This window comes from Engystomops pustulosus, chromosome 10 (genome assembly GCF_040894005.1).
Source record: "Engystomops pustulosus chromosome 10, aEngPut4.maternal, whole genome shotgun sequence".
NCBI classification, from domain to species: Eukaryota; Metazoa; Chordata; class Amphibia; order Anura; family Leptodactylidae; genus Engystomops; species Engystomops pustulosus.
This window is the reverse complement of record NC_092420.1, coordinates 4216446-4226199: the sequence shown is the minus strand read 5'-3', so window position 1 is coordinate 4226199 and position 9754 is coordinate 4216446.

Here is a 9754-nt window from a genome sequence, read left to right as displayed (position 1 = left end):
TATTATCCCTGTACTGTGACATCACTGTATTACCCCTGTACTGTGACATCATTGTGTGTATCATCCCTGTACTGTGACATCTCTGTGTGTATTACCCCTGTACTGTGACATCGCTGTGTGTATTATCCCTGTACTGTGACATCGCTGTGTGTATTATCCCTGTACTGTGACATCACTGTGTGTATTATCCCTGTACTGTGACATCACTGTGTGTATTATCCCTGTACTGTGACATCACTGTGTGTATTATCCCTGTACTGTGACATCGCTGTGTGTATTATCCCTGTACTGTGACATCACTGTGTGTATTATCCCTGTACTGTGACATCACTGTGTGTATTATCTCTGTACTGTGACATCACTGTGTGTATTATCCCTGTACTGTGACATCACTGTGTGTATTATCCCTGTACTGTGACATCACTGTGTGTATTATCCCTGTACTGTGACATCGCTGTGTGTATTATCCCCTGTACTGTGACATCACTGTGTGTATTATCCCTGTACTGTGACATCACTGTGTGTATTATCTCTGTACTGTGACATCACTGTGTGTATTATCCCTGTACTGTGACATCACTGTGTGTATTATCTCTGTACTGTGACATCACTGTGTGTATTATCCCTGTACTGTGACATCACTGTGTGTATTATCTCTGTACTGTGACATCGCTGTGTGTATTATCCCTGTACTGTGACATCACTGTGCGTATTATCCCTGTACTGTGACATCACTGTGTGTATTATCTCTGTACTGTGACATCACTGTGTGTATTCTCCCTGTACTGTGACATCACTGTGTGTATTATCCCTGTACTGTGACATCACTATGTGTATTATCCCCTGTACTGTGACATCACTGTGTGTATTATCCCTGTACTGTGATATCACTGTGTGTATTATCCCTGTACTGTGACATCACTGTGTGTATTATCCCTGTACTGTGACATCACTGTGTGTATTATCCCTGTACTGTGATATCACTGTGTGTATTACCCCTGTACTGTGACATCACTGTGTGTATTATCCCTGTACTGTGACATCACTGTGTGTATTATCCCTGTACTGTGACATCACTGTGTGTATTATCCCTGTACTGTGACATCGCTGTGTGTATTATCCCTGTACTGTGACATCACTGTGTGTATTATCCCTGTACTGTGACATCACTGTGTGTATTATCCCTGTACTGTGACATCACTGTGTGTATTATCTCTGTACTGTGACATCACTGTGTGTATTATCCCTGTACTGTGACATCGCTGTGTGTAGTACCCCTGTACTGTGACATCACTGTGTGTATTATCCCTGTACTGTGACATCGCTGTGTGTATTATCCCTGTACTGTGACATCACTGTGTGTATTATCCATGTACTGTGACATCGCTGTGTGTATTATCCCTGTACTGTGACATCACTGTGTGTATTATCTCTGTACTGTGACATCACTGTGTGTATTCTCCCTGTACTGTGACATCACTGTGTGTATTATCTCTGTACTGTGACATCACTGTGTGTATTCTCCCTGTACTGTGACATCACTGTGTGTATTATCTCTGTACTGTGACATCACTGTGTGTATTCTCCCTGTACTGTGACATCACTGTGTGTATTATCTCTGTACTGTGACATCACTGTGTGTATTATCCCTGTACTGTGACATCACTGTGTGTATTATCCCTGTACTGTGACATCGCTGTGTGTATTATCTCTGTACTGTGACATCACTGTGTGTATTATCTCTGTACCGTGACATAACTGTGTGTATTATCCCTGTACTGTGACATCACTGTGTGTATTATCCCTGTACTGTGACATCACTGTGTGTATTATCCCTGTACTGTGACATCACTGTGTGTATTATCCCTGTACTGTGACATCACTGTGTGTATTATCTCCTGTACTGTGACATCACTGTGTGTATTCTCCCTGTACTGTGACATTATTTCAATGTTTCTCTGCATTGTCTTGTATGCAGTAACTGTCTTCCACCTCTGTATTAGGACACAGAAGCCGCTGATTATAGATTTTGCAGTTTTGGATCTTAACAATTGTAATAAAATGAAAATCCATGAGAAGTTACAGAAGTTTTTGTTGTTTTCCTTTTCCTTCATATTGTTATATAATATTTGTTACAATGTTTCATGATAATATTACACAATGTATTCTAGGAATGGAGACAGGAGATCATTGAAGGGGCTGGAGGGGAGATTGAAAAGGGGGGGGAGAGGCTGGGGGTGACGGCACGGGCCGCAGATAATTGTGGGAGGGCGGTGTATATGATGAAGGGGGGGCACGTGCTGCGGATAATTGGGGGAGGGCGGTGTATATGATGAAGGGGGGGGCACGTGCTGCGGATAATTGGGGGAGGGCGGTGTATATGATGAAGGGGGGGCACGTGCTGCGGATAATTGGGGGAGGGCGGTGTATATGATGAAGGGGGGGGGGCACGTGCCGCAGATAATTGGGGGAGGGCGGTGTATATGATGAAGGGGGGGGGGGGGCACGTGCTGCGGATAATTGGGGGAGGGCGGTGTATATGATGGGAGGGGGGGGCACGTGCTGTAGATAATTGGGGGAGGGCGGTGTATATGATGAAGGGGGGGGCACGTGCTGCAGATAATTGGGGGAGGGCGGTGTATATGATGAAGGGGGGGGGGGCACGTGCTGCAGATAATTGGGGGAGGGCGGTGTATATGATGAAGGGGGGGCACGTGCTGCGGATAATTGGGGGAGGGCGGTGTATATGATGAAGGGGGGGCACGTGCTGCGGATAATTGGGGGAGGGCGGTGTATATGATGAAGGGGGGGCACGTGCTGCAGATAATTGGGGGAGGGCGGTGTATATGATGAAGGGGGGGGGGCACGTGCTGCGGATAATTGGGGGAGGGCGGTGTATATGATGAAGGGGGGGGGGGCATGTGCTGCAGATAATTGGGGGAGGGCGGTGTATATGATGAAGGGGGGGCACGTGCTGCGGATAATTGGGGGAGGGCGGTGTATATGATGAAGGGGGGGCACGTGCTGCGGATAATTGGGGGAGGGCGGTGTATATGATGAAGGGGGGGACACGTGCTGCGGATAATTGGGGGAGGGCGGTGTATATGATGAAGGGGTGGGCACGTGCTGCAGATAATTGGGGGAGGGCGGTGTATATGATGAAGGGGTGGGCACGTGCTGCAGATAATTGGGGGAGGGCGGTGTATATGATGAAGGGGGGGGGCACGTGCTGCGGATAATTGGGGGAGGGCGGTGTATATGATGAAGGGGGGGCACGTGCTGCGGATAATTGGGGGAGGGCGGTGTAAATGATGAAGGGGGGGGCACGTGCCGCAGATAATTGGGGGAGGGCGGTGTATATGATGAAGGGGGGGCACGTGCTGCGGATAATTGGGGGAGGGCGGTGTATATGATGAAGGGGGGGGCACGTGCTGCGGATAATTGGGGGAGGGCGGTGTAAATGATGAAGGGGGGGGCACGTGCCGCAGATAATTGGGGGAGGACAGTGTATATGATGAAGGGGGGGGGGGGGGCACATGCCACAGATAATTGGGTAGAAGACTTGGATGTAAGATGTGTACAGGGAGGGGGTGATGGTCCTCAGTATTATGTATTATAGATGACTTGTGCTCTCTCTGTACCCCTCCATGCATCCTACCTGCCCTCCTCCCGATCGCCCGCTGCCGCTCGCCCCCTCCTCCCGCTCGCCCTCCTCCCGCTCAACCTCCTCCCACTCACCCTTCTCCCGCTCAACCTCCTCCCGCTCAACCTCCTCCCGCTCACCCTTCTCCCGCTCAACCTCCTCCCGCTCACCCTTCTCCCGCTCAACCTCCTCCCGCTCACCCTTCTCCCGCTCAACCTCCTCCTGCTCACCCTTCTCCCGCTCAACCTCCTCCCGCTCGCCCGCTGCCGCTTGCCCGCTGCTGCTCGCCCTCCTCTCGCTCGCCCTCTTTCCACTCGCCCGCTGCTGCTCGCCCTCTTCCCGCTCGCCCACTGCCGCTTGCCCTCCTCTCGCTCGCCCTCTTCCCGCTCGCCTGCTGCTGCTTGCCCGCTGCTGCTCTCCCTCCTCTCACTCACCCTCTTCCCGCTCACCCTTCTATCGCTCGCCGCTGCCACTCGCCCTCCTACCACGCGCCCGCTGCCGCTCGCCCTCCTCCCGCTCGCCCTCCTCCCGCTCGCCCTCCTCCCGTTTGCCCTCTGCTACTCGCCCTCCTCCCGCTCGCCCTCCTCCCGCTCGCCCTCCTCCTGCTCGCCTGCTGCCGCTCGCCCTCCTCCCGCTCGCCCGCTGCCGCTGGCCCTCCTCCCGCTCGCCCCCGCTGCCGCTCGCCCTCTTCCCGCTCGCCTGCTGCTGCTTGCCCGCTGCTGCTCTCCCTCCTCTCACTCACCCTCTTCCCGCTCACCCTTCTATCGCTCGCCGCTGCCACTCGCCCTCCTACCACGCGCCCGCTGCCGCTCGCCCTCCTCCCGCTCGCCCTCCTCCCGCTCGCCCTCCTCCCGTTTGCCCTCTGCTACTCGCCCTCCTCCCGCTCGCCCTCCTCCCGCTCGCCCTCCTCCTGCTCGCCTGCTGCCGCTCGCCCTCCTCCCGCTCGCCCGCTGCCGCTGGCCCTCCTCCCGCTCGCCCCCGCTGCCGTTCGCCCTCCTCCCGCCTGCCCGCTGCCTCTCGCCCTCCTCCCGCTTGCCCTCCTCCCGCTCGCCCCCGCTGCCGTTCGCCCTCCTCCCGCCTGCCCGCTGCCTCTCGCCCTCCTCCCGCTTGCCCGCTGCCGCTCGTCCTCCTCCCGCTCGCCCTCCTCCCGCCTGCCCGCTGCCGCTCGCCCTCCTCCCGCTCGCCCGCTGCCGCTCGTCCTCCTCCCGCTCGTCCTCCTCCCGCTCGCCCTCCTCCCGCTCGCCCACAGCCACTCGCCCTCCTCCCGCTCGCCCGCTGCCACTTGCCCTCCTCCCGCTCGCCCGCTGCTGCTCGCCCTCCTCCCGCTCGCCCTTCTTCCCCCTCGCCCGCTGCTGCTCGCCCTCCTCCCACTCGCCCTCCTCCCGCTCGCCCACAGCCACTCGCCCTCCTCCCGCTCGCCCGCTGCCACTCGCCCTCCTCCCGCTCGCCCGCTCCAGCTGCTGGATGTTCTGGCGGGCAATTAGCCGGCTCCTTCTCCCAATCACTCGCTATTGTTGACTGAACTCGCTCCGACTTTCATCATTTCCGAGAAAGTTTAAATATCGTTTTAAAGAAGTAATTTCATCGCCTGGCGAGCAGCGGCGCCGGGTCACCTGACCGCGCTGTCACACGCTCAATTTATGCACATTGTGCTTCGCTTAGATTATCCGAAATGAAAACAGGGTGGAAGGTTCACCCCCGCAGCGGCGCAGCTGCCTGTCACCGCCGAGGGGTCGGAGTCTCTCTATACGAGGAGCAGCGGGAGGGGCGACACTTATCACTGGTGTTTGTGGATGGATTTACAGGTTTTAGGCGCTAATCCCCTTCTCATTCCATCATCGCTATATGGGGAGGGGGTGAAGGTCACATTGTTCTATACAAGATAATTCATTGCATTTTCCATAGGATTAGAGTCCCAGAAAGAAACTACCAGGATCCTAACATATTATTTCAGGGTCAGCTTGAAAATGCAGAGAGCACAGAGCACAGCAGTGTGAGGACACGCCCCCAGTGCACTTAGAGGAGCTACAATCCTAGAATAGAAATCCATATTCCCACACAGTTCTGCTGCTGCTTAGTGTCTGCTCAGTATGCAGATAGCTCCAGAGCTCCCCCTAGTGTTGGCTGCATAGAATACTTTAGGAATAATTTCTGATTATAGGAATTATCTGTTCTTTGTAACTGTTAAGATCTTAATTATGGAATGTATGGCATAATATGTGATGTATGATATACAATATGATGTATGATATACAATGTATGATTACTGATGTATGATATATGATGCATTGTACATGATGATGGTGCAGAATATTAACCCTGACAGTCCTGGTTCATGTACATTCTCATATTTTTTACATTTGTTGCATTTTTGTTGTTTTCTCCCAGATCTGGACGTCCTTGGATGCCTCTCCTCCCATCTGCCTGTGTTATTCCCCCCATACAGCGCGGCGGCGGCTCTTACATAGGACTGCACTGCCCTTTCCCGCTCTCCCGGAGGTTTCCTGCTGCTTTTCCTCTGAGAAATAAATTCTTCTCTCGACAGAAAACCTTGAGCCGCGGCCGAGGACAGAAGAAACGTGAGGAGGGGGCAGAGAAGATCCGCAAATCACAGAACATTCCACATCAATTCACAGGGAACTTGTAGTAAATGCAAAGTATGGAAATTCATGGACGGGTGACAGGCGGCAGGTGGTCCTCCATGGCGACAGGTGGTCCTCCATGGTGACAGGTGGTCCTCCATGGCGGCAGGTGGTCCTCCATGTTCACAGGTGGTCCTCCGTGGCGGCAGGTGGTCCTCCATGGCGGCAGGTGGTCCTCCATGGCGACAGGTGGTCCTGCATGGCGGCAGGTGGTCCTTCATGGTGGCAGGTGGTTCTCCATGGCGACAGGTGGTCCTCCATGGTGACAGGTGGTCCTCCATCGCGGCAGGTGGTCCTCCATGTTCACAGGTGGTCCTCCGTGGCGGCAGGTGGTCCTCCATGGCGACAGGTGGTCCTGCATGGCGGCAGGTGGTCCTTCATGGTGGCAGGTGGTTCTCCATGGTGGCAGGTGGTCCTGCATGGCGGCAGGTGGTCCTGCATGGCGGCAGGTGGTCCTCCATGGCGGGAGGTGGTCCTCCATGGCGGGAGGTGGTCCTCCATGGCAGCCAGTGGTCCTCCATGGTGGCAGGCAGGTGGTCATCCATGGCGACAGGTGGTCCTCCATGGCAGCCAGTGGTCCTCCATGGTGGCAGGCAGGTGGTCCTCCATGGCGGCAGGTGGTCCTTCATGGCGACAGGTGGCTTTCCATGGCAGCAGGTGGTCCTGCATGGCAGCAGGTGGTCCTCCATGGCAGGAGGTGGTCCTCCATAGCAGCCGGTGGTCCTCCATGTTCACACGTGGCTCTCCATAGTAGCAGGTGGTCTTCCATGGCAGCCAGCGGTCCTCCATGGTGGCAGGTGGTCCTCCATGGTGGCAGGCGGTCCTCCATGGCAGCCAGTGGTCCTCTATAGCGGCAGGTGGTCTTTCATAGCAGCAGGTAGTCCTCCATGTCAGCAGGTGGTCCTACATGGCAGCCAGTGGTCCTCCATGGCGGCAGGTGGTCCTCCATGGCGGCAGGTGGTCCTCCATGGCGGCAGGTGGTCCTCCATAGCGGCAAGTGGTCTTACATAGCAGCAGATGGTCCTCCATGTTGGCAGATGGTCCTCCATGTCGGCAGGTGGTCCTTTATGTCGGCAGGTGGTCCTCCATGTCGGTAGGTGGTCCTCCATGTCGGCCAGTGGTCCTCCATGCCTAGCAGGACAGGACGCTGCTATCGATTGCGGCTGCAGAGACGAAGCCTTCATCCGGGGCGATGGCGAGGGGCGGGGGTCCCAGTGGAGCAGTCATGTGTGCGGCGGCCATGATTAATGAGAAATTGTAACATAATATCCAAAAAACTATGAGGAGACATTACCATGGCGACCACAGGAGGCAGAACAAGGGGAACAGGTGTCTCCAGATCTGTTATTTTCTCAAGTATAGCTTACAGGCTGCACAGAGCACAGCAGTGTGAGGACACCTCCCACAAGCTGGAATATGAATCATGTTTCTCTGCTAACATGCACCAGGATATGAACAGATTCCTCGGGGCTTATCCCTCGGGGCCATAAGTGCTCGTCACCAGCTGAATTCAGGGGTTTAGGGGGGTTTAGAGTCGCTGACTGTCGGAAACTGGTGGGGACCCCTTAAAAAGTGAAAGTGGTGGGGGCCCCGGGGCTCGAGCCCCAGGAGCCCCTCCTTTAATCCGGCCGTAGAAGTCTATGAGGACCATGAGCTGGTCACCTCCATAGCCTCAGTCTGAATGTTGCAGCATCTTTGTGTAGCAGCAGAGCTGTGAATGCGGGTGTAGCGTGACCTTAACCCCTACACTGCCGCGCAGCAGTATAACCAGGAGCCCCATATGTGTCCAAGTATAAAGCATTATAACCCTGCAGACATCATTCTTCTGACTTGGGTTTATGGGTCTCCCTCAGGTTCTCCCATGATCCCTCAGACAACTTTTTTGTCTTTGTAATGATTTTGATGTTTTTATTGATTCCCCCCCCCCTCCGTCACCTCTGGCGTTACGTGTCCCTTCCTCGCCTCAATGTCTCCCACTAATTTGTTTCCTTCTGAGCCTCGGACATGATTTATGACTTAATGGGTCCCATAACCTTTACAGCCGGGACGTCGTCTCCTCCACCGTGGCCGCGGGTCTCCGTCTCCGCACCTTGCGCCATTCCTATCGCATCCAGCAATTTACTTCCGTCTCAGCCCAATTTATCTGCCTTTGGTCTGGTGATGTGGTGGAGTTTTTTATGATTCTGAGCCGCGTCACATGCAGGGAGTTATTGTAGCGAAATCCTCTGCAGCTGCAGACTGTCGCCCATTGATCGGGGGGTCCTCATAGTGAGGTGCAGGGATCCCCCTCCTGCAGGGCGCTGGGTCTCCTCTAAGTCCTCCATGTTATTACATAAGACGCCTCTAATTCCTTGTTGTTCTGCACTGATTACGGGATGGGAGCAGCTTAATTACAGCTACACCCCCAGGAATACACGAGCAGCACAGAGGACGGTGTCACTACTGCTGCAAACAGCAACTTTGTATCACATGTGACAGTGCAGCTACAACTACAGGTCCTGGGAACCTGTCAGCAGGTGTCACCATTCAGACTGCAGCCGGTATGTTACCCAAATGTATGTTTCCCTCTATGTAGATAGTAGCAGCAGTGTGAGGGCCCATCCCAAGTGCACTGGTAGAAGTTAAAATCCTGCAATATATGCATCCATATATCACAGTCCTGCTGCTACTAACAACATACACACAGGTCTGATTACACATCTCTCCAGGGACAATACCCAATGCAACCTTCACTGAGCACAGAGCACAGCAGTGAGAGAGCACTTTGAAAAGCTACAATCCTGGAGTGTAAATGCAGAAAATTTACAGTCCTGCTGCTGCTAACATACATAATGGTATGACTACGCATCTCTCTAGGGACAATATATAATACATGCTGCAGAGAGCACAGAGCACAGCAGTGTGAGGACACGCCCCCAGTGCACTTGGAGAAGCTACAATCCTTGAATATTAATCAATATATCACAGTCCTGCTGCCACTAACAACATTCACAAAGGTAAACCAAAACATAAGAAAAAGTGTGCATCCAAAAGGCTCATGGGGTAATGCAAAATCAAGTATCAAATTTTATTAGTACACAACAGACAATCAACAACACTCTTAAAAACATTTAAAATACATAATGTACATACCAAAACAATGTACAGTGACATGGTGTCGGTGCACCGTGACTGCCCACTGTCAGTCACTAAGTAGTGATGTTATACCTCCCAAAAGAATCTCAGCCTGATCATAACACATGAAAAAAGTGCCAAAGGTCTTCTGTTTCAAACATTCACAAAGGTCTGATTACACATCTCGGCACAGATAATAGTTAACACTGTCTGCGGAGAGCACAGAGCACAGCAGTGTGAGGTCTGATTACACATCTCTCCAGGGACAGTACATAACACTGGCTGCAGAGAGCACAGAGCACAGCAGTGTGAGGTCTGATTACACATCTCTCCAGGGACAATACATAACACTGGC